This window comes from Megalobrama amblycephala, linkage group LG14 (assembly GCF_018812025.1).
Source record: "Megalobrama amblycephala isolate DHTTF-2021 linkage group LG14, ASM1881202v1, whole genome shotgun sequence".
Classification (NCBI taxonomy): Eukaryota; Metazoa; Chordata; class Actinopteri; order Cypriniformes; family Xenocyprididae; genus Megalobrama; species Megalobrama amblycephala.
This window is the reverse complement of record NC_063057.1, coordinates 44,222,301-44,248,572: the sequence shown is the minus strand read 5'-3', so window position 1 is coordinate 44,248,572 and position 26,272 is coordinate 44,222,301. Positions and strand designations below refer to the sequence as shown.

Below are 26,272 nucleotides of genomic sequence, written 5' to 3'. Positions count from 1 at the left end.
ACAATAATTAGTTTTCTGTCCATAAATATATCAAAACAGTTGTTCCCTTGCCTATTAAAACATGTAAACATTAAAGCGTCTTTGGTGTTTCATGGTTTCTACAAAATAAAAAAAAAAACGAGGGTATGACGCAGGTATGACGCAATTGACAGGCGACTCCTCACATGTCCCAGAGCCTTGGTTAAAATTGCAATTTTCTCACGATTTACAAATAGTTGGAAACATTTAGGATATTGTAAGTACTCAAGTGAACAAAATATATAACACTGGCCTAGTGGTTTTTTGATATTTTACTGCAAAATTCTTACATTTAACCACCTTTAAGGCTGAGCAGGGAACATCAGTCATCAGAGAATTAATACACACTGTGAAATACATTTGAGAAATACATACTCTCATCACATATCACATATTTATTTACTATTATTTTTTTTTATTACTTTATTTTTTTTTACCACCACATAAACAGCATTTGAGAATAGCAGGATTTTATAGAATAGTACCAGTGATCTTTCTACCATTGACAACATTTATGTCTCACATCTGCAGAGAAAAGGTCTATCAGTTCTTAGAGGTCATACACACCAGCTTGACATTTCTTAACTCCTCTACCTCAAGACTCAACTCTTATGGTATTCATGTATGTATTTATGTATGTACTTGTTTTTGTCTTTGTGTTATAATTGTGGATGAGCTCACCAAGAAAAATTCCAGACAACTAGTTTATGGCAATAAATAAATAGTTTTATGTGCCAATGGTTAAAAAAGGGCCATTTGGAGTCTCCAAGTGGCCTTTTTTGGGAAGCGCTTAGACAAACTTAGTTAAACTCGTGTAAAACACTCACTTTCTAAGGTATTGGTATCAAATTTGAAATTGGGCTTGGTAAGGCTTATAAAAGGTAATAAACTTTTTTTCCAGGCTTCTGATTGGCCAACATGGCTTTTGACAGCGCTTCATTGTGTGTTTTTGTGTTTTCACATGGACAAAGATTTTTTTTAAAACCGTGCTTGTGTGGACACGATTTATTTTTGAAACGAAGGTGGAAAAATACCTGTGTTCGTGTGGACTAGGCCTCTGTTTCATGACATGCTGTTGATGAAATCTTATAACCAGCATCGAAGGAGGCAATCAAATTCTGTAAACGCTTGTCTTCCACCACAGAGACTGGGCGCATGTCTGTCAGCATCTTTGATTGCTGGGGTGAATATGGAAAAACTTAAAATAGGTATGTCCATCAAGCTCTGTTTTACACTGTAATGGAAACAAAATAGATAATATGCATTAGTGTCATGTTTAATCTTACATTATGACTATGGAAGCTTGTTTCTGCCACAGAATTAAAGTCGCAATTACCTTTTTTGTATCTCACAATTCTGACTTTTTTTTCCTTGCAATTACGAGTTTATATCACAGTTATGCAATTTATAATTCTGACTTTATAACACAATTGCAAGTTTACATCACAATTATGTAAGCTTGGAATTTTTTCGAATTTTGAGATAAAAAGTTATTACCTTTTTTATTTTTTATTCAGCAGCAGACACTTCCATTTATTGCCATAACTATAAAATCAGTTTTTAATATGAGCTCTTAATCATACATTATGACAAATTGTTCTCGTTACCAGTGTCCATATCATAGCAAAAATATTGGAACTGTTTTAATGTTTTAACTATTTGAACATAAAAAAATAAAAGACAAAGTCGATGAACAACAAAGAAACCCATAGAATATGTGACAGGTCTATTAGTTATTTCTGTCCCATCCAATGCTGGTTATCACCATGTCAACCAATATAATTTTGGATTCAATCCCGCATTTAAATAAGTTAGTCATTCCCAAAACTTTGCAGTGTGTATACTTAGCAGCATGAAAAACTTTCAAATTGCGAATGGGTTATAAACAGATTTTCCTTTTTTAATCACTGCAGTTGTCAATCACTTCAGCGCAAACTCACTAAGTTCTGCACTGTTGTGAAAACTCCTGTTATAATCAATGAAGCTGGCTACACTGCACAACGAATCTCTTACTGACCTTATATCGCATCAAAATGATTAGTTAGCAAGTTACTGAATTAGGTAGCTGCTTACTAATTAACATTTTCTGCATACATTTGAGCAGTTAATAGCATTAGCTAACTGTTGCAAGTGGCAACACAAGACTAAACATCATCATTGAAAATACTATGTCAAAACTCAGCATTCCTGAACATCGCACTTTCTGGAACTAACGGTAATTGTTTTTGGCCAGTAATAAACTTTTTGTTCTCAACTAAAGAAAAACCTAAGAACTAAGGACAACAACAAGACTTTCCAGGACATTTTTCATTTTCTCTAATTTTTCATGTGTTTTCGAGGACTGGAAAGTTTGTCATCAATTTTCTAAGTTTTCAAGGATTTCCAGGACGAGTGGGAACCCTGTCTCTCCTTTGTTGAGCTGCACAATGCCTGGTCTATGGGATTTAGATTCCTGCCTAAAATATTGCGGTCACGGATCAAAAAATAATAAGCATGAATCAGCATGAAATTGCACAAGCTGAAACAAAAAATGCAAAATGATCAGAATGGCAAAGAACGTGGTCATGGATAAAAATATAATAAGCGTGAATAGAAAAATTAAAATCACATTTTAAAAAATAAGCATGAATCAACTTTAAACACAATAAAAATGATATTGCACAAATCTTAAACTTGTGTTTGTGTTCTTAAAAGTTGTTTTCCTTGCTTTTATTACTCTGTAATTTGTGCTCTCTTACATTTTCTGCTGATATTTTCCTCTCTTGTGTGCTTGTACTGATTTTCTCTTTGCTCTTCTTTCCATGTTCCGCTTTTGCGTTTCCAAATGTTGCAGTTCGAGTTTCATGTAAATTAGGGTGGGCTTAAGCGTTACCACTGGTCCACTAGTTCTAGACTGACAGCTCCTATACTCTAGCCAATAAATCGAAGAGAGGGAGATGACATCACTTCAATGCAACCCATGGCTACTGATGCTCACAGCGTGCACAGAAATCCATGCGCCATGTGGATCCTTACGGAGTCTTGATTCGCACCCTTCACGAAGGCACAGGAAGTACTATGTACTTAACACGATGGATTAAGTGTTGGCGGGTGAAAGCTTTTGAACAGGACAAAGATGTCCAAATTTTTCTTATTTCTTATTTTGTTTAAATATCATTGTTTTTCATTTAGTACTGCCCTTTGGAAGCAACAGAAGATACTTGCATGTTTCCTGAAGAAGTACAATTTATCTTGATATTCAAATTCAAAAGTTTTCCCCCCCAACTTTTAATGCATCGTGTTTCCTTCTGGAATCAGTTTGAACCTTTTTTAATAGTTGTGTTTCAGTTCCTCAATTGTCCTCAGTGTGAAAAGACAGATCTCAAAATCATTCAGTCACTGCTGGAAAGGGTTCAAATATGCAAAAAATGCTTGAAAACTGAAGAATCCGCAGGACCTGGAGAATTTTTTCTGAAGAATATTGGACAGTTTTACTGCTCGGGACAAACAAGGGACTCATGAAGAACCATCACAAAACAAAAAAAAGCTATTGTAGATCATCCAGGTAATGACACACAGTATTAAGAACCAATGGTTCACATACTTTAGATTTTTTTTTTTTCTTGTAAACTACATGCAAACATCTTTTATATATAAAATATCTTACCCAGGACAGTACTAAACAAAACAAAATATATGCATTTTGTATGATCTTTCTTATTTTGTTAAAATTATTCACATTTTCACAGATTCTGCAAGTGGCTCACATACTTTTTCTTGCAACTGTGTATATATATATATATAAATCAAAAAATGTAATCATCAATAGAAAATTTTAATATACAAGTTGGGTGGCCTTGTTCACCATACCAACTAATGCGTTTGTTATACAAAGATTGAAACTCTAGTGATGGGGTAAAAATATAAGAGCAACTTTTCATAATGATCTGCAGTAAATGTGTACAAGAGTTATTTAGGTTGTTGTACAACAGTCAGCAATTTTTTTTAGCATCCTAACAGGATATCACATGTTCTTGACCACAGTGGTCTAAAAGTAACAGCTTGAAAGAAGAAGTGTAGAGCAGTGCAGTCCACCTAAAGAAACGACTTCTAGTCTCACATTTAACTCCAGCAGACTGAATATGTCTTATTACGGCAATATCAACATTCCCGATACACATGGGATGGACAGTGAAGATGAAGAAGAGATGAATATCTATGCTAATGCTGATCCTATAAACAGATTTGAAGTCAGGACAGAAACAGAAAACTCCAAGAGACACCAAACCCCTCAACACACAGGTACTGAGACTCATTCATTATATCACACACATTTGAGTCATATGAGTAATTATCTTCATATCTGTGGTGTTCAGGAAGTGATAGTGTGAAGATCAGAAGCTCCAGAGCAGCTGCAGTGTGTTTGGTGCTGCTGTGTGTTCTTCTGCTGACTGCAGTCATAGTTCTGGGTGTATACATCCATACAAAGAGCACCAACTACACAGAAGAGAAAAAACAGCTACTAAACATGATTACCAACATCACAGAAGAGAGAGACCAGCTACTAACCAAAAATACCAACCTTACTGAGGAGAGAGATGTATTATCATCAAATAACAGTGACCTTGTCAAACAAAGAAACCAATTAAATCAGGAGAAAAATGAACTGTTAAAAATGGGTAATTATGAACTACAAACAAGTTTTGTTTTACAGGATACATATAGAAATTATTTAGATACAGCTGGTTAAAAATAAGTTTGTTAGATCAGTGCTAACAGTAAAATTGCTTTGGTTTACAGATGGATGGGTTTATTATTAATACAGTTTTTACTTAATTTCCTCTGAGAAGAGGAGCTGGATTGAGAGCAGAAGATACTGTACAGACAGAGGAGCAGATCTGATCATCACAAACAACAAAGCGGAACAAGTGAGTGAAACTACTTTTCTAACTATAGATAATAGTCTATAGGAAGAACTTATTCTTTTACACTTTATTCTGTTATTGTTTCATGAAAAGTGTCTATTGTTAATTCTCTTAAAGACATAAAAGTGTAATTGTTTTATTTTCTTAGGATTTTATTAAGAAAATTGTTTTGTTCTCAAGTCTGGATTCGGTCTGACTGACAGTGAATGTGGAGGGCAGCTGGAAATGGGTTGATGGCAGCACACAGACCTCCTGGGTGAGAAATCGACTTGAACTGAACTGAATAATATCTAATAAATGATTCTCACAGTCAGTATCATATCACTGATCTAAGGCTGATCTATATTTTCAGGTTCTGGGCATCTGAAGAGCCTGGTGGACATAGAAGAGAGAACTGTGCTCTAAATCATGCATCAGGATGGGCTGATTACCCATGCAATGATAAGTTTCAATGTGTCTGTGAGAAGAGTCAATGAGATGCAGGTTTAAGTAAAAAAAATACATAATTTTTTTTTTTTTTTTTTTGCCAAATATTGTATGTTACTTGACATATATAACGAGCTAGCCAGGGCCCTTGAACTGGAATAAAAACAAACAAAAAAAAAATTTCAACAGGAACATAAAACAAAAACAAAATCAAATTTAAAATATAGCTGCAAGCAGCAATTCGGGGCCAAGCCCCAGAAGGGGCAGTAGCGCAATACGGAGCAGGTAGAGCAAAAACAGCAGAAATTGAATGTACATGCAAAACAGCTGGTTCAGAAGGACAGGTGGAAATGAAATGAAAATCAATAGAAGTTCAGATGAGAATGAACACAGAATGAACTAAAAACACTTGTATCTAATTCAAGAGGAATAAAGATTAGTACAATGCTTATTTGGATAAAAAAGGAATCAAAATGACTCATTACACACAATTGCATAATGACCACCCAACACGGGATTCGAACCCACAACCTCCAGGTCCAGTGTCCATTGCGCATGTCATTGCACCACTGTGCAGGTGACTGTTGACACAACTGCCGAAGTTCACTAGTTTATGTGAAAATGGACTCAAAAAGAAGAATTTTTATGAAACTGCACTGAATGTTATATTTAATAACTTTACTTTAGATCATTCTGCAGCTCATCATGCTGTAGCGCAATACAGAGCAGGAAGAAGAAAAACAGCAGAAAATGAACAAACATGAAACACCTGGTTCAGAATTATGGGCGAGAATGAACTCAGAAAGTACAGAAGCTTAGATGAAAATGAACACAGCATGAAACAAAAAGCATTTATTTCTAATCTAGAGGCAATAAAGGAATCAAAACACACAATTTCATAAAACCACTCCACCCGAGATTCGAACCCACTATCTTTAGGTACAGGGCTCGTCAGGTACCTGGCTTTACACATTGAGCTACATTATGACACATGTTCAACATGTTGTGGAAGAGAACTTTTAGTGTAACAAAGAATTTACAAAAAAAAGCATTTCTTAGCATGCTAACCATATTAGCATGCCAAGCTAACTTAATGCTAATGAAGCTCATGGTTAACTTGATAGCTGAAGAGCCACATTAAAAAGAATGACAACTGGTTAGCATGCTAAGCAATTAGCATGCTAAGCTAACTAGCATAAGATAACAATCACAAGGAAGGTCACATTCAGAGACAAATATCTCGGGAACGGTAGCGAATATCAAAAATCCGTTCAGTCATTTCTATGCGGCTCGGTCCAAAGATCTTCTGAGCTGATTGTGGACAAAATAGGACAAAATTTGTGGGAGGAGTAGCGAAAAAACTGTTTTTCATTTATTTCAATATGGCAGACAGGTACATTTAAGGAAAATGACAAATGACACATCGTTGGAATTGGCATTAGCCAGGGAATAAAATGACATAAAGTATACACGTTTTGGAAAGTGTTTTCAAAAGTTATAAGCATTTTTGCAAAAAACATTATATCTGTGGAACAGTAGGTGGCGCTGTGTTGAAACTTCTCAGGTACCTTCGGGACCTACTAAAGGTCATACATACTAATTTTTGTGAAGATATGTCAAATAGTTTAAAAGATATTGAAATTTATGACAAAATTCAAAATGGCGGACATGCTTTTCATCCGATGTTGACAAATTCAATATCCCCGGATTCGGCATGGCCCAAGGAATCCATAGACACCAAGATCTTGATTTTCTAATAAAGTGTTCAAAAGTTATTGGCCAAAATATCCATTTTACAGATCTCATGACCTGTAGGTGGCGCTGTTCCCAAATTCGGCAAGGAACCTCAGATCATGGTCTTGATCAAGTGTACGAATTTTTGTTTTGATCGCTCAAAGTTTGGCCTGAGATACAGCCTCTATAGCAATTTTGGGTAAACCTCATTAACTTCGTGACATCATAACTTTTGAACAAAGATGAATAAAAAAAAATCTGCTCAGTCATTTCTGTGCGGCTCAGACCAAAGATCACCTGATCAAAGTCTGGACAAAATTGGACAAATTTTGAAGGAGGAGTAGCGAAAAAACGGACTACTGTACTTTTCAAAATGGCCGCTACTGTAATGGGTGGAGACTTAATGTAAGAATTTGAATAGAATCAGCATGAAGAGACAAATCAGATGTACTAAATTGTATTTTTCTAGAGCAAATGGTTCAAAAGTTATAACCTTTAGAATGTTGAATTTTTGAACTGGTGGTGGCGCTATAGAGTTGGTCCTTGAGACTCCAAAATTGGTCAGATTTCTAGACATGACCATCACTACAAGTGTGCCAAATTTCATCATTTTCTCATGTTCCGTTGATAGGGCTGCCATAGACTCCCATTCGGGAGGAAGAATAATAATAATAAAAGGGAAAACGTACAATTACAATAGGGGCTACAGCCCCTTTGGGGCTTGGCCCCTAATAATAAAAGGGAAAACGTACAATTACAATAGGGGCTACAGCCCCTTTGGGGCTTGGCCCCTAATGAAAATCAATAGAAGTTCAGAGAATGAACACGGAATGAACTAAAATACTTGTATCTCATTGAAGAGGAATAAAGATTAGCACAATCCTTATTTGGATAAAAAAGGTATCAAAATGACTCATTACACACAATTGTATAAAGGAACCCCACACGAGATTCGAATCCACGACCTCCGGGTCCAAGGTCCATTTCTCATCTCATTGCACCACTGTGCAAGTGAATGTTTCCACACCTGCCGAAGTTTATTAGTTCATGTGAAAATGAACTCAAAATGAAGAATTCTTATAAAGCTGCACTTTAGATCATTCTGCAGCTCATCATGCTGTAGTGCAATACAGAGCAGGAAGAGGAAAAACAGCAGAAAATGAACAAACATGAAACAGCTGGTTCAGAATTACGGGCAAGAATGAACTCAGAATGTACATAAGCTTAGATGAAAATGAACACAGCATGAAACAAAAAGCATTTATTTCTAATCCAAGAGGCAGTAAAGGAATCAAAACACACTATTTTATAAAACCGCTCCACCTGGGATTCGAACCCACTAACTTCGGATACAGGGCTCTTCAGATAACTGGCTTTACACATTGAGCTACTTGAGGATGCACATTCAACAGACTGTGGAAGAAACCTTTTAGTCTAACAAAGAATTCACAAAAAAAGCATTACTTAGCATGCTAACCATATTAGCATGCTAAGCTAACTTAATGCTAATGAAGCTCATGGTTAACTTGATAACTGAAGAGCCACATTAAAGAGAATGACAACTGGTTAGCATGCTAAGCAATTAGCATGCTAAGCTAACTAGCATAAGACAACAAACACAAGCAAGGTCACATTCAGAGATGAATATCTTGGGAATGGTAGCGAATATCAAAAATCCATTCAGTCATTTCTGTGCGGCTCGGTCCAAAGATCACCTGAGCTGATTTTGGACAAAATTGGACAAAAATTGTAGGAGGAGTAGCGAAAAAACTGTTTTCCATTTATTTCAATATGGCGGACAGGTACATTTAAGGAAAATGACAAATGACACATCGTCGGAATCGGCATAAGCCAGGGAATAAAATGACATAAAGCATACACATTTTGGAAAGTGTTTTCAAAAGTTATAAGTGGTTTTGCAATAATCATTACATCTGTGGAACAGTAGGTGGCGCTGTGTTGAAACTTCTCAGGTACCTTCAGGACCTTCTAAAGGTCATACATACCAATTTGTGTGAAGATATGTCAAATTGTTTAAAAGTTATTGCAATTTATGACAAAATTCAAAATGGCGGACACGTGGTTCATCCGATGTTGACGAATTCGATATCCTCGGATTCGGCATGGCACAGGGAATCCATAGACACCAAGATCTTGATTTTCTAATAAAGTGTTCAAAAGTTATTGGCCAAAATAGCCATTTTTCAGATCTCATGACCTGTAGGTGGCGCTGTTCCCAAATTTGGCATGGAACCTCAGATCATGGTCTTGATCAAGTGTACCAATTTTAGTTTTGATTGCTCAAAGTTTGGCCGAGATACAGCCTCTATAGCAATTTTGGGTCAACCTCGTTAACTTCGTGACATCATAACTTTTGAACAAAGATGAATAAAAAAAATCTGTTCAGTCATTTCTGTGCGGCTCAGACCAAAGATCACCTGATCAAAGTTTGGACAAAATTGGACAAATTTTGAAGGAGGAGTAGCGAAAAAACGGAATACTGTACTTTTCAAAATGGCCACTACTGTACTGGGTGGAGACTTAATGTAAGATATTGAATGTGATCAGTATGAAGAGAGGAATCAGTTGTATTGACATTCATTTTTCTGGAACAAAGGGTTCAAAAGTTATAACCTTTACAAAAGTGAATATTTGAACTGGTGGTGGCGCTATAGACTTAGTCCTAGATACTCCAAAGTTGGTCAAATTACTTTTAATTACTATCACTACAAGCATGCCAAATTTGATAATTTTCCTTCTTATGGTTCATTGATTACCATACAGGGGGAAGAAGAATAACTACGAATTTGGACATAAAGGAATTGCATGTGATAGCTTCAGATTAGACCAGTTTTAGGCAGAATGCCTAGAACAGACACAAGTTCTGCATCTTTTCCTGCCACAGTACCTCATGCGGTCTGGGCATGTGTCACACTGAGTTTAGAACCCACGATGCAGAGCATTCGGGATCCGTGGCGTAACACATTGAGCTAATCAGCCATGCAAGTTCATCAGTATGCTAAGCAGAGGTTTCAGTGTGAGAAAGAGTTCACAAAAAAAAAAGCTTCATAGCATGTTAACCATATTAGTATGCAAAGTTATTTAATGCCAACTAAGTTTTGGTTAACCTGTTGACTGAAGACCACATTAGAAAGAATAGCAATAGTTTAGCATGCTAAGCAATTACTGTGCTAAGCTAACTAGTATAAGACAACAAACACAAGCAAGGTCACATTCAGAGATGAATATCTTGGGAATGGTAGCGAATATCAAAAATCCGTTCAGTCATTTCTGTGCGGCTCGGTCCAAAGATCATCTGAGCTGATTTTGGACAAAATTGACCAAAATTTGTGGGAGGAGTAGCGAAAAAACTGTTTTTGATTTAATTCAATATGGCAGACAGGTACATTTAAGGAAAATGACAAATGACACATCGTCGGAATCGGCATAAGCCAGGGAATAAAATGACATAAAGCATACACATTTTGGAAAGTGTTTTCAAAAGTTATAAGTGGTTTTGCAATAATCATTACATCTGTGGAACAGTAGGTGGCGCTGTGTTGAAACTTCTCAGGTACCTTCAGGACCTTCTAAAGGTCATACGTACCAATTTGTGTGAAGATATGTCAAATTGTTTAAAAGTTATTGCAATTTATGACAAAATTCAAAATGGCGGACACGTGGTTCATCCGATGTTGACGAATTCGATATCCTCGGATTCGGCATGGCACAGGGAATCCATAGACACCAAGATCTTGATTTTCTAATAAAGTGTTCAAAAGTTATTGGCCAAAATAGCCATTTTTCAGATCTCATGACCTGTAGGTGGCGCTGTTCCCAAATTTGGCATGGAACCTCAGATCATGGTCTTGATCAAGTGTACCAATTTTAGTTTCGATTGCTCAAAGTTTGGCCGAGATACAGCCTCTATAGCAATTTTGGGTCAACCTCGTTAACTTCGTGACATCATAACTTTTGAACAAAGATGAATAAAAAAAATCTGTTCAGTCATTTCTGTGCGGCTCAGACCAAAGATCACCTGATCAAAGTTTGGACAAAATTGGACAAATTTTGAAGGAGGAGAAGCGAAAAAAACAAATACTGTACTTTTCAAAATGGCCGCTACTGTAATGGGTGGAGACTTAATGTAAGAAGTTGAATAGCATCAGCATGAAGAGACGAATCAGATGAACTAAATTTAATTTTTCTATGACAAACAGTTCAAATGTTAAAACCGTTAGAATGTTGAAATTTTGAACTGGTGGTGGCGCTATAGAGTTGGTTCTAGAGACTCCAAATTTGGTCCAATCACTATTCATGAGCATCTCTACAACTGTGCCAAATTTCATCATTTTCTCATGTTCCGTTGATAGGGCTGCCATAGACTCCCATTCGGGAGGAAGAATAATAATAATAAAAGGGAAAACGTACAATTACAATAGGGGCTACAGCCCCTTCGGGGCTTGGCCCCTAATGATCCGAAGAGAAATGCTTATTTGAAATAACCGGTTAATAACTTTATTTTATCGTTGTTTAGGATGTTAATTTGGCAGTCAACCAATCATGAATTCAAATAGTATGGCCTATGCAAACATGACGTTGATGCATCCAATGACAGTGAAATTCCCGCGCTCAGCTGTCAAGTCATTCTGTGTAAGTTGCAAGACAATGTGCTGAATTAGCTGTTGAATCTCAGGAGTTTTTCAGAGGATATGTCACCATGGCAGGTTATATCCAGCATGGTGTTTTAATCAGCAAAAATTGCAGATTAGTGTAGAACCACTGCTATTCAGGAATAAAAATATTGTATTATTTACAGTCATGCCAATAAAGCAATTTTGAATTGAATTGGGTAACGGTACACAAACATGACGGTTCAGTACGTACATCGGCTTTGAAGTCAGGGTTCAGGGTACAGCAGGGTGAGAAAACAAACAAACAAAAAAATCTGTTTTTTTTTTTAATTAAACAGTGTTTTACTGAACCTGCTAATGCTGTAAACTATTAGGGAGCCCTTACTTGCACATTACTATAATAAAGGTTACAATTAACAAGAGAGTCCAAATAATAATTAGTTGCTATTTATTTTTAGACATAATCATCAACACTCAAATAATAATAAAAATGTAAGCAAGTAAATTACACATAAGGCAGTTTTTTGCATTAACCTTTGTTTCTCCAATTTGTTGTTGAAATATAATCAATAACTCAGTGGCTGTCATAACTTGTTTCATGATGGAATTATTTAGGCCTAACATTAACAGGTCACGTAAAATATAATTAATATATAGGCTAATAAAGTGCATATATATTTAGCGAAACAGTTCATTTCTCTAGCAAACTAACAAGCTGTTGACACTTAATGGCTTTTCTGAGGTAAATGTAATACTATGTGACATTGTTTTACTGACATCTTTCTGTAAGTTGTACTGTATCTTTCAACATACCTTCATGTTCATTCATGTTCATTCAGTAGTAGTGAAGAGGAAGGGATGATCACGTCAAAGAGCTTAGAAACCAAGAGGCGACACTTTGATTCATTTTGGGAAACAGTCACTAGGTGGCGCGGCCGCCATTATGGGCTGAAAATACTAACTGGACCATTGAATCCTTCACATCTTACGCACCCAAAATTGGCAAATTTCACTGTCAAATCAGAAGTGCACAAACAGTTTTTTAAATTAAGTCACCAGTAAATTGTATGGCTCCTACAGTAAATGTTGTATTGTCTTATACACGTTTTATTTTACCAGTTGTGGAATCCAACCATTCATCCATCTGAGGTAACGTAGTTAGCCTACTTTATTGAGTATTTCCATTTTATGCAACTTTACACATTTATTAATAGTAAATTAATAATTAATAAATTTAAGATCATCATGTTTGCAGCGAACAATATATTTCAGACCTAGTGGAGTAATGGTAATAAAGTCTAGGTCTGAATTGAAATAAGCTATATTGTACGTTTCAATGGATCACGCTACAAACATAATGATCTTATAATACATGATGCATTGCTGTGTCCGTTATTGCATAATTCCCACTTTTGCTTCAATGGACATTAGACAACACTGCAAAATCAAGCTGTTATATTCATATATTTATTGTCCAACATTCCCAATTTTTCTGATGCATGTATTTAATTTAATTTTATATGTTGGTAATAATTCAGCCTTTTAAATAATTTTAACCCAAACTGACTGGGTTTCTAGAGACCAAAGGTTTTGTGAAAAAAGTGGAAGACTTAAACACAAAGTGTGTAAAATAAACTGTAAAAGGATTTGATGATCACTAGTGATAGTATTTTATTCTGTGTTGTCATCATTCAGGTTGGATTTCCGCTTTAATGTACTTTTTTTTTTTTAACAAAGCGGCTGATATTGCCATAGAAACTAGTGGACTGCCGACTCGCTTTCACCAAAATGGCGGAAACGCAGGGCCGCTGCTGGGCGTCGGTGTTGCAATGGAACGTTCTATTAAGTATAGCTTCTTGTTAGTGTATATTCTTTGATTACGTTCACTCTCACTCTGTGCTGCCGTTTGAACTGAGGCGCCTATACAGCGATCTGTCACACCACATCAAAAAGCCTCAAAACGGCCTTTAATGTTTGAATTTCATGATAAAATGGACAGAATTTGAAAGATGGCACTTTGTTTCTTATCAAAAGTAACAAAACACAGAGCTTATTGTGATTATTCGTGGTTAATGCTGGTTAAAAAATAGGATAGGCTAAAAAGCATTACAATGCGTGCCCCTTTCTGGATTGAAGTGTGGATCGCCTGTATTCATCGTCATACTGCGTGAACAGAACCGTGACGTCCGTACCATGAAGGTTCGGGACGAATACATGTACTGTTACACCCGTAATATATATATTTATAGTTGTCAAAGGGAGTGCCTGAGGAAGCAGTCAACATCTTCTCGTCTTTCGGGACTGTCTTGTCAATGCCATTGTTTTCAACACCGGTAAGGAATTACTTTGCAACATGTCTGACAAATGGACGGTGCTCGAGGGTGCTGTCTGCGTTAACTGAGTGTCTGCCCATGAAGATGCTCCGTTCTCGTCTGGCCCTCTTCTCGAGGGAAGAGGCATCAGCGCCTTTGCCCGGTTGTTCCGGCCCTGCTCGTGCTGAGGCAGAGCGGCGGCTGAAATCATGGGGTTCACAGGTGGAGCTCGCTGAGGAATTTGAGAGGGGTGTAAACCTTCCTGCAAGCCCCAGAGAGCAGGAGATGGCTGTGGAGGAAGAAGCGTGCAAGTCCATGGCTCCCTCTAGGCCGCCCTGCCCAGCGTATGCAAAGTTATTGAAGGTTATGGAGCGCACTTCGTGCAGGCTGCAGCTGCCTTGGGAGCGCATCAGGAAAGAGCCTGTTCGTGGCAGGCTTGACAAATGGTTTCTTTCGGACCATAACCCAATAATTCCGGTGAGCCTTCCATTCCTTCCCGATCTACACGCTGAGATCAAGAAGGCATGGAAAAACCTTCATGCAAGACAAAAGGAGGAGAATCTTCGTTCTACGAACTGCAGGAGGTAAGCTTGGTCTAAATTTTATTCTTATAAAAAGTGTAGTCCTTGTTTTTCCTGTATAGTTTCCTGAGCATATAGTCCATAATTTAGAAGAGGTTCTTTTGGGCAAAATAACTGAATCGCAAGGTTGGCTAGTTTTCACTTGCAGGCCACATTATGGCTGCTAGGTTTTAGCCTCCTGTGTTAGAGTAGCTTAGCTAAATACTGATTGAGTTTGTTTGTTTGAGTTTGCACTCGTTACTTCAGTTATTTGCGTGCAGGTCTGCCTTTTTTGGCCGCCTGACACTGTTTGCTTGTAGCTCTTCATCTTGTAGCGTATTCATTCAAAATGAAGCCCAAGCTTGCTTGGCCCAATAGGCCTTAGCTAGCGGCTAGGCTAGAGCTAGGTTTAGGTGTGTGTTTGTTACATCACCCTTATTATTACTATCCCTCTGAGGTTGTATAGTTCCTAGTTCTGGCCTCCTCCTGAGGGAGTTGCTGGCTGTATGCCCATTTCCCCTTCGATGTGATGTAGGTGCTATGGCTGAGGTTAACAGCTCGGGTTATAGGCTGTTATGAATCTTCCTGGTGCTGTTTTTCCCAGGTGGTAGGCCCTTACCTTTGAGAAGATAAGTTATGCAGTGTTGCTAGGCCCCACTTTGTAGAACTTTGTCATGCTTATAATGTTTTCTCATGAGCCCCTTAAATTATATTCAAGTTTGAGTATACGGTGCTAAATGCTTTTAGCTTTTGTTCTCAAAGGTTCAACACAGATCTCAAATCTGTTCTGTAAAAACATTTATCCTGTTTGGATGGCATGTATTACAAAGCATTTATTTTTGCTTTGGGTTCTAAGCCTTAGCCCTACATACTTTAAAATATGTGAGCTTACTCTAGTGCTGCCACAGGTTATCACCTGTTTCTGTGATAGCAGGCTGTGTTTAGCCTCTATCTAAGAATGTGGTGTTTTGTTGTACTCCCCGGCTAGGGTTTGTGTTTCACTGAGTGCATCACCTGTTGGATTGCACACTCAGGTTGAGTGTAGGGAGTCTTATTCTGGTTATAATAGAAATGATCTCTGATAGCTCCCAGTTGATCATGACCACAGCAGCTGTTTTACATATACTGTTAAGATTGTTGGCTCTTTATTGGTAGCCTCTTTCTAAGTACAGCTTGTATCTTGGGCGCTGTTGGTTTACGATCGCGAGTTTGCTCATGTATCTTAGCACTGCCTCAGACTTATGCTCATGTTTGTTTGAGGTCGTAGGCCTTGTAGGCCTCCCTTAGACCATGGTTGCATATTTATTTGTACCTTGTATATTGCCTGTTGGAATGTGTAGGCTTAGCTCAGATTGTAGCTAGTTACCCACAGTTAGCTTGTTGGGCCTAGAGCTGGTCCCGTTTGAGCTTGGTCCCTATTTATGACCACTGACTGGCGCCACATGGTGCTAAAAGTAGTTGGCCCTGCCAGGCCTCCTTTTCAGTTTTCATGTTGGCACAGCTGGGTTGGTTATATTTGAGACTCATCTCCATGGTTGAGACTTGTTTGCTGACTCACACCGCCATCGGCCACGCCCACCTCTGTAAGAGTAGGCCCTAGGTCAGGCCTCTCATAGAGTACTGTGTCGGAGTGTGTACTCTTCTTATCCAAGTGTTAAGGTGTCTTATCGAGTACTTGGCCTACTGGCTGGTTTAGTCATGAAGCTACCAATGGCTGATGCCATGTGTTCATGGAGGTTGAAGGCCCTACCAGGGCCTCCTTTCTGTTTGCATGTTGGTTTGTATTTGACACATCACCATGGATGGGTCGTGATTGCCACTAGCTGACGCAACGTGTTTATGAGTCATAGGCCTTTTTAAGCCTCCTATGTATCATGCTGGAGTTTCGGTTGTGTACCTCTCTCGCTTAGAGAGTAAAAGGTACTTTTACAGAGTACGTTTTCTGAGTGGCTTGCCTCTCAGGGTGAGTTTTTGTGTTAAACCGATTGGTTGTTCAGTTTTATGCATTTACTTCCTTGAGCATGGTCTCCTTTAGCTCTAGTTGAGCTAAGTAGTTACCTTGTTTTTAACTCGGTTCTATTTTGCTCCTAGAACTTTAGTGGCCGCTAGCTGGCGCCATGTGTGACAGGCATGTACCTTTTACATTTCTTTTACATTTCTTTACTAAGAGAGTAAAGGAGATTTTATGTCGCTGGCTGGCCATTTGTATAACCTCATTTGTAGTTGGTTTGTCCCGGCTGGAGCTTGATAACACTGCCACGAGGTGATGCCACATGTCTGCTGAGGTTATAAGCCCACGGGGCCTTCTTTAGCGCATGATGGCGTACACTGTACTCCTTTTGCTTAAAGAGTAAAAAGGTTATTTTACCGAGTACACTGCTCACTGGATTGTGTTGGGATGGTGTGTACAGGCCTTTATGAAAACAATGATGAAAACAACCATTTGATAGAAAATTAGAAAACTGCTGAGCATACATAAAATAATATTTCACCAAAAGCAACACTTCTGTCATTTACTTGGAACTTCTCATTTTTGGTGAACTGTTCCTGTAAGTTTAAGCCGAAATAAACTATCCTCTCATCTCCTGGCTTCCTTTAGCTATGAAGTTCTTTTAAAGAGGCAAGTGTTTAGATGAGACCCTCTCTCCTGATTTGAGACATACTAAATTATATTTTGAGGGTCATTAGAATGAAAGAAGATGGTTTTGTATGTGACTTGGCCTTTAACCAGCCTACAGACGGCTGGTGTCTCATAGCAACTGCAGGTGATACAATGTTTCTTACATTATAGGTCTCTGTTCTGAGGTCTTAATCTTTAAGTTCTGGAAATGAAAACAGACTAAAATGTATCACAATCAATTTCAGGCAACTGTTTACAAAACTGTTTAAAGTCTCGCTGTAGTAAATTATTTTTTCCCTTAAAACTCATCATTGATCACCAAAATGACATATTTTAATACACACTGTGAAATACATTTGAGAAATGCATTCTCATCACATTTATTGACTATTATTTAACTTTTTTTTTTTTCATCACCACATAAACAGCATTTGAGAATAGCAGCATTTTATAGAATAGTACCAGTGATCTTTCTACCATTTATGACAACATTTATTTCTCACATCTGCAGAGAAAAGGTCTATCAATTTTTAGAGGTCATACACACCAGCTTGACATTTCTTAACTCCTCTACCTCAAGACTTAACTCTTCTGGTATTCATGAATCAGTATTTCATTCTTTGTAATGTCTAGGATATATATGTATTTATGTATGTACTTGTTTTTGTCTTTGTGTTATAATTGTGGATGAGCTCACCGAGAAAAATTCCAGACAACTAGTTTATGGCAATAAATAAATAGTTTTATGTGCCGATTTGGAGTCTCCAAGTGGCCTTTTTTTTTTGGAAGTGCTTGGACAAACTTAGTTAAACTCATGTAAAACACTCACTTTCTAAGGTATTGGTATCAAATTTGAAATTGGGCTTGGCTTATAAAAGGTAAAAAACTTTTTTTCCAGGCTTCTGATTGGCCAACATGGCTTTTGACAGTGCTTCATTGTGTGTTTTTGCATTTTCATGTGGACACAGGTTTTTTAAAAACAATGCTTGTGTGGACACGATTTTATTTTTAAAAAGAAGGTGAAAAAATACCTGTGTTCGTGTGGACTAGGCCCCAGTTTCATGCGTTGTCAATAACAACAGCAGTACTATGAGGAGCCCTTTCAAGCTCTCACTCTTTTATAGCTGCTTTTAAAACTTTGGTTATATTAGTTATAAAAGACTTAAGCATGAGTCTGAAGCATGAAGCTTTCCATTTCCAAATTTCCAGTCGTCCTGTCGTGTGACTGGAAAACCAATATGCTGCCAGACGTCGGACTTCTGCAACTGCGATAAAAGCATGCGCAATGCTGTTGCAGAGTAGGTCACGTCGGCAGTCAGATCGTAAAAGTATCGCCATCACTCAGCGATACATATCGTAAAATTTTTGCATCGTGAAATATCGTACTGCGATATATCGTTACACCCCTAGTTAGCATCTTTGATTGTTGGGGTGAACATGGAAAAACTTAAATATGTGTCCATCAAGCTCTATTTTACACTTTAACAGAAACTAAATAGATAACATGCATTAGTGTCATGTTTAATATGCATTGACTAGTAAATAATAATAGTTTTACATATTAATAGGTTAAATAGGTTGATTGATTAAAACTTGGGCTTTCAAGCCATTATAATCTTTAATCTAAGAACTTCAGTGTTATTTTATTTGATTATAGTTTTGTCTAGATCAAGAGAAAATCCTCTTCAGGTGTGTTTTTGATGAGTTTTAATGCTGAATAATACTTCTAATAAAAGAGAATTTAGCAAAACAATAGATTTTCTAGAAATTTATGATTGGATCTAAATGGTCTTGTGTTATAAAACCATATAATACCGTATAGGCCCAGTTTCACAGACAGGGCTTAGCCTAAGCCTGGATTAGGCCTTAGTTCAATTAGGATATTAAAGTAGCTTTTATAAATGTACTCTAGAAAAAAACATCACTGGTGTGCATCTTGAGACAAAACCATGGCACTGACATGTTTTAAGATATGTCAGTACAAGTTACTTTCAGTTAATATAGCACAAAAATGCATTTTAGTCTAGGACTAGCTTAAGCATTCTCTGTGAAACCAGGGGATAATTTATATATGTACACTGAGAAAGCCAACAGTCTGGCTTAGCATTTCCAATCTAATTCATGTCATTTACAGTTTTTTTTTTTTTTTTTATATAGATATATTAAGTTCAAAAGTTCCTCGTGCATTTTTATGTCTGCAAAGGAAAATTCCTTTCTGCAGTATATGCACTGTTGTGGAGGTCCACTGTGTCCATTCCTTTCCATTACATTAACCTCCTGTTTATATGCACATGCAAGAACAACACATTTAATAAGAAGCACCTTCATTAAAATGCTCATCCTCACAATAATGCAGTAGAAATGCGTACATTATCAATACATGCATTTTTAAAGAACACTGTCAAGATGTAGGTGTTTTTGAAGTGGACTGATAAAGATTGTAGCATGGCCTATGTAGGTTTGAGCATCTTTAAAATATTCAACACTGTAGCTTTCATTTCGACAAGGAATGAGGACGAGCTCACGGCTTTGTGTTGTTCCAGAAATTTTCATCAACTTGTATCCTCCAGCATTTCTCAGTTGAGGAAAGACACAGAAAAGATTGGAGGTGCAGGTGCAATGTGTGGGATGCCAAGCTTCTGATCTTGCATACCCCTCAGTAAATGTGCACTTGCACCCCTGACACTGGCACTGCTTCGACTGTAGGGGGTCCAGCTCTAGCTTGGGACAAGGCCCTTTTTGGCTGGCCAGAGGTGTGGCTTGACTTTAGGGTCCCCTTGGGGCTCTAAAGCTGGCCTGGGCTTAGCATGAGGCCTGTAGTGTATCTTGACTTTAGCAGCTGGAGTACAGTTCGCCAATAAATCTCCCAATCATAAACCGTAAATCTGCACTCCTGCCGCTTCTTATGCAGACTTATGCCAGAATCAGCCGGCCAATGAGAGTCATGGCTTGAGGGCTGCTCCAAACTGTTGTGAAAACTCTTCTCACAGAATCTGTGCGTCTTCCCCATGACTGGAAGAGGCTTTCTTCAGCCCTAATTCAGAGCTTCTAGGGCATTTGTTGCATCATGTGGATTTTCAAAGACCACAACACCATTTGCAACAGACTGGCCGGTCATTGTATCTCTGGATATGAACAGGTGCACAGAAAATATGAGTCCGAATGACTGGAATGTTGTTTGCAACACCCTTAAGGTTACATTTGGGTTCAAATTGCTTAAAATCAATGATTGCAATTGCAATTGTCCTTAAAAGATAATTTTCCATCATTAGAACCAAGCTGTACAAACCTCAGTCAGAACAAATGAATGATATAAACTGACCACATTGCTGCTTTTATATGCTGCTGTGAGCGTTTCATTCGTGCTTCACAATAGGTGACGTCACAACATTTGAGTCGCAATGTCGCGTGCTGAGCAGAGTTGACACGGAAACAACATTACGCAGCAAACTCGCTGTTTTTCACTGTAATGAGGTTTGGGCTATACAAATTATGGGAGTTTCCCGGGAGAAATAAAAGCAGTTTATTCAGCATAGTGAAGCCTCTTCTCCACTGGCATCCATCCACTTCAAGTGGGTTTGATTTGATTGTAATGTCTTGTGTTTGTATGGCAAATACAGCGCACAAAGTTAAATTTGTAAAATAATTCAATGACATGCAACACAATTCACACAAAAGATCTCTTTACGATCTTCCAAATGACTCTATCCGCCATGGTGGAACTACAGACTCCCGCCAAACTGCTACACTTGACACTCTTATTAGTATGTTGCACCAAGGAAAAATAAATAGGGAGCTACATTTAAAAAAAAAAAAAAAAAAAAAACAGTTAAAAGGAAAAAAGTCAACTTTAAGTTTAGCATTTCCTTTAAAAAAAAATATTTCCCCCAACATTTGTTTTATTTATCACATTGTGACAGACAGTGTTGTGCCAGTTCATACCTAAAGAGAACTAGCTCAAAGTTCAGTTCACACAGATGATAATGAACTAGTTCATGTTCATAGTTCTTTTTTTTTTTAAATGAACTAAGTTCACATATCTAAAAATGAACTAGTTCACGTTCATTTGTTAAATTCTTTTTAAGATAGGCCACTATCTTACTCAATAGAACCTCTTTACCATCCATTACCAGCTGCAAATCACTGCAACTCCAAAACTAATCAAAATTATTGTACCAATAAACAAGAGACAATTATTATAGCCAGGAGAAAAATAATATTTACCCCTTAAATAATGTGTAATCATGATATGTAGAAATTGGAAAAAACAAGGTGCAGTCAAGGTATACTGTATGTTCAGTGAAACTTTTATTTAGCCAGCATGAACCAAATTACAGGACTTAAAAATAAGGTATATTCAGGTTCATGGGGAAAAGATCAGTCTACTGACAAAAATCCAGCATATTCTGAACGGCAGTAACTATGTAAACCAGACCAAAGTAGTCATGTACTGTAATGTAAACTTAGCTTGGGCTTACCCTGCTTAATGTGCAATACTCAACCAACACATTTTCACACCTTCAAAAGGAAGTAAACAGTGAGTAAACAAAGAAAATTCCATTTACATTCATTTATAATAAAACAATCTTCCTGGTTATATTATTCTAAAGAAAATGAACAGCTAGCAGCTGAACAACTTAACTTAAGATGACCTTACCCTGCTCAATGTGAAATACTGGACCAACACATTCTAGCATCCTCAAAAGACAGTAAACAGTGAGTAAACAATGACAATGTCATTTACATTCATTAATATTTTTTTTCTAACTCTTCCTGACTTATATTTGTCCAAATGAATTGAACAGCTCTGAAAACTGAAAATTATACAGCATATAGCTCTAATAAACAAACATAGCATTCAATTTCAGATGCTGGATTTATCTGTACAGAAAGGAGTCATAGGTTTCAAAGTGCAATAGTCAAGCAGCATAACTTACTGAACGTAAACATTTGGAGAAAAAAAAAGAAGGTTGACTCCTGAGTTTTTGTCATGCTGGAACATCTTTACAAGATGTCCCACTCTTATAGCAAGAAGTTAAAGTTCTTTAAGCTTTCTGTTTGCATTCAAGAGCAGTTGCTTCTCAAAGTTTTCATCACCAAGCCTGTTTCTCCTGGGCCTGAATATTTGGCCTCCGATACTGAAAAGTCTCTCCACTGGAGCGCTTGAGGGGAGTGCAGTGTTGTATTTAAGGAAGAGCTTTTTGAGCCTGGGCAGCAGCATGTACTCTGCAAAGCCATCTGTGGTTGGTGCATCCAAGTAAGTGTCTGCTTCATTTTTTTTGAGATTCTGAGGGTTTTGGTTAAACCTGAAGAAGGAAGCTGTTGTGTCTTTGTCAGTATCACGACTAGGCTTAGACTGATCAGAGTTTTGTGTTTCTGAGTCATCTGAGTTGCTAGTTAGAAGTTCTCGTTTCAGCATAACTCGGTAAAGCAGCCGTTTTTCCTCATCCTCCACCCAGTTGAGCTTGAATATTGGCAGCAGCATGGCTGACAATATGTGTTCCTTCTTCTCAAGCATGGCTTCAACCCTTGTTTTCAGTGACTGCATGATGTTTAGTATGAGAGGACGGCATGTAATCAGACCTTGTGCAGCAGTGGGCTTTGTGCTCTCCTCCAGCAGGCCATTCATATCATTTTGTAGTTGTACAATGGTCGGAGCCAAATACCCGAGGAAGACGTTTTTCTCTCCCTGCAGGATGTTCAGTGCAGAAGCTAGGGGCCTCATTACATCCACAAACTTGTGTATGAAGCTGATTTCCTCAGCAGAGAACCGCCTAAAGCCAAACTCATCACAGACAGCATGCAGGATAAGGTTGTCATATGCAAGAGTGACAGTATCAGCAGCTTCATTGGTGTCTGCCTGGGGAATTAATGTTGCTATGTGAGACAGTCGCTTCATAGCAAGATACAAAGAGTTCCACCGTGTATCATTTGGGAACACAAAACCAATCCTGAGCTTTCCCTCAATAAAATCTGAAGCTTTGGGGCTTCTTTTAATCCGGTTCCACAAAGCAGATGCCTTAGCAAAAACAGCCCTCGACAGTGTTTTGTACTGTTTATCAGTTACCTTCTCTGTGTCTTTGGCAACAAGATTTAAGGTGTGAGCCATGCACCTTCTGTGAGGGGGAAGACGGGGGTCTTCCAATGCTGAGAGAGGCTCAGGTTCCATGTCATCCTCTTCATCTACAGCAGGAGGCGAGGTAGATCCTGGTTCGTTTTCATTTTCAGTTGCTGCATTATCACTGTCAACATCTGGATCTGGATCTTTATCAGCAATGGGAAAATCTTCTGTGAAACAGTTGAATGCTTTCACAAAATTAGAAGCATTGTCAGTCACAGTGCACACAATCTTGTTTTGGATTCTGAACTCTTTATGCACCTCTGACAATGCTTTGGCGAGAACATCATGTGTGTGTGCTCCTCGAACACGACGGCATGCAAGCACTGCAGAGCTTCTCTGAGAGATATTATTTTTGTTGAGCCAATGAACAGTAATGCCTAAAAACGCTTTATTCACTGCAGTCCAGCAATCTGCTGTTGTACATACGGCATCAACTTCAGAGAGTTCATTCTTTAAGTCAGAAATATTCTCCTGGAATGCATTGTTCAGTAGTTTCTGTACCTGCTTTCTTGAAGGCACATGCCTGGATGGCTGCAAACCTGTCACTAATTTGATGAACGATGGCTTCTCGACCTTGAATGAATGAATGAATGAATACATTTTATTTTCTTTTTCCTCTTCAGAACATGATCATTAGTAACAAAACATATTTTAACAGAAAATAATAATAAAAGTCTCAGCATGTTCAAAAGAAAAGAAAAAAAAAGAAAAAAAGGAAGAAGCTAACTTATATTTGCCTTCCCCTTTTACACATCTAGTTTTGAGACGGCTACTGTTTACTCTTTACAAAATATCATTATATCAGTACAGTAGTACAAATAAGGAAGAAAACGTATAAAATATACATTTTCCTGGTTCAATATGTGTCTCACTTTACAAAATATACCATTGATCTTTGCCAATTTAGAACTGATACAATTGACTTGTGGTTTCCAGCAGAGCTTATGATCAATTATTACTCCTAAAAAGGAGTTTTCATAAACTATTTTCTAATCTGGTGTTATCACACAGTACTTCAATAGTTAAATCTTCAGGAATTCTACGTTTCCCAAAAATCCTAAATTTTGTTTTCTTTATATTAAGAGATAATTTAAGATATAATTTGTTCAAGTCAAACCACAATTTAAGCTTAGCCAACTCTTCAGAGACAATCTTCAACAAATGTTGGAGATTCTCTCCTTCACAAAATATATTTGTGTCATCTGCAAAGATGACAAATTTCAACAAATCAGAAGTTTTGACAATAACATTTATGTATAATATAAATAATTTTGGTCCTGACCTTACTCAAAGGCTGCAGATCTCCCACAATGTAATCCAACACAAGCTTGTCCACTTGTTGCTGGGAAACGAAGGAAACAGCAGGTCCTTTACTAAATGCAGTGAGCTTAACTTGGGTGGGTGTGCTTGGCGGCGGTCCTCTCTTCGTTAATGATTTCTTGCGTTCATCATTCAGTCGCAGATATTTGCCAAGATAGCTCGGATGGCGTAACTCGATGTGTCGTTTCAAATTTGAACTCGATGTGGCTGACGTACGTAGGGGAGAGTGGGGTAAAGTGAGACACTTTTTACATTTGCTCCCCTCTAAGCGAGCTAAAATGATATATCAGTAAAATTTACACATTTCCCATTAATTCAGGATGTTTCCTAGCCATAGAAATGATCAGAATGTATTCAGGACGAAGGTCAGTGAAAATATGATTGTTTTAAAAAAAGTCGTCTTGTGTCTCACTTTACCCCAGCTTAGGGGTAAACCGAGACAGACCAGAGAAATCAAGGGGGTAAACTGATCCACTTGCTGTAACAGTTCGAATCCTGACAGCTAGCTTGACAACCACACATTCCAGAACTAATGTCGGACTAGTAACAGAATCATGGGGATTGGTCAATTAAGCAATTTTTTTTTCTAAACACTTTTCTAACTCTGAACAAAATCAAATACAACATAATATAATTCAAAATATTTTAATTAACATTCAAATGACAGATAGAACCAGTTAGATCAGAACACAGTCTGGGGGTCAGAACACCTGGTGCGATTGCTCAGTCAGTGCGGTTCATTTGAACATATGTGAACGCTGCCCTAAAAAGGACAGAATCCTCACGCATGTCGGTTTTTCTTGTCATAGTCGCGAGTTTGCCCATCACAGGCATCAGACGCGCGTCTCGTTTGTGTGGGTGGATTCCTGCCGCTGTTTTGACTACTTTACACATTTTATGAGCTCTTCACGAGTTCCCAGCTGGCCAAAGTACCATCACACACAGGCTACGCACTGCTATGCACACACAACGAGCGCATTTACCTCAGCACACAGCATTGTTTGGGATTTTTGTTAAGTTCCGGTTCAAAATAGGCAATACGTCATAAAATCTGACCAATCACATTGTGAATGTATCCCTATGCCTCAAGGTTCGGTATCTTTTGGTTCGGTGATAAAATTGCCAATCTGAACGCTAATTGGACCAGGACTAAATGTTTTTTTTTTTTCTTATTTGGTCCAGACCAAATTAACCAACCAAATCGAACTACAAGTGTGAACGCACCCTTAGAGCCAGCTAGTGTCTGGAGGTCAGAGCAAAGCACAATCAGAACCAGCTAGAACAGCCTGGGACTCAGAACACAGGACTAGACCCACCTGTATTAGAACATCAACCTACTGTCATACTCTACAACTAGGCCTACTCTACAATCCAGCCCTGAAGGTTACAGGGAAAGATGAGGAGTTGCTCTCTCCATCTCTCCAGGCCTTTTAGGTTGAGGCAGCTTCTTTACCACAACATGTGCCACATCATTCTCCTCGAGGGGTGTTTTGCCCCAGAGGTTGTCTTCCTGATGTTTTGCCTTGGCATGATGGCTTTTCTACAATGTTTATGACATTAAAAATAAAACATATGCAATGTAATATTACATTAAAATATTTTTAAGACTAAATTTAACTTGTG

The 26,272-nt window shown here is 37.9% G+C and overlaps 1 long non-coding RNA gene and 1 pseudogene across 1 annotated transcript; one reads left to right on the top strand and one right to left on the bottom strand.

The window, feature by feature from the left end:
- Window positions 1–3,373: 3,373 nt before the first annotated feature.
- The window catches only part of LOC125245885, a 34,617-nt pseudogene continuing 11,718 nt past the window's right edge, over window positions 3,374–26,272 (top strand).
- On the bottom strand, window positions 21,495–24,861 carry LOC125245942. Its single transcript, XR_007179635.1, has 3 exons — window positions 24,612–24,861; window positions 23,831–23,902; window positions 21,495–21,726 (listed from the first exon to the last, which is right to left on the bottom strand). It is a non-coding gene; the product is annotated as an uncharacterized LOC125245942 (long non-coding RNA).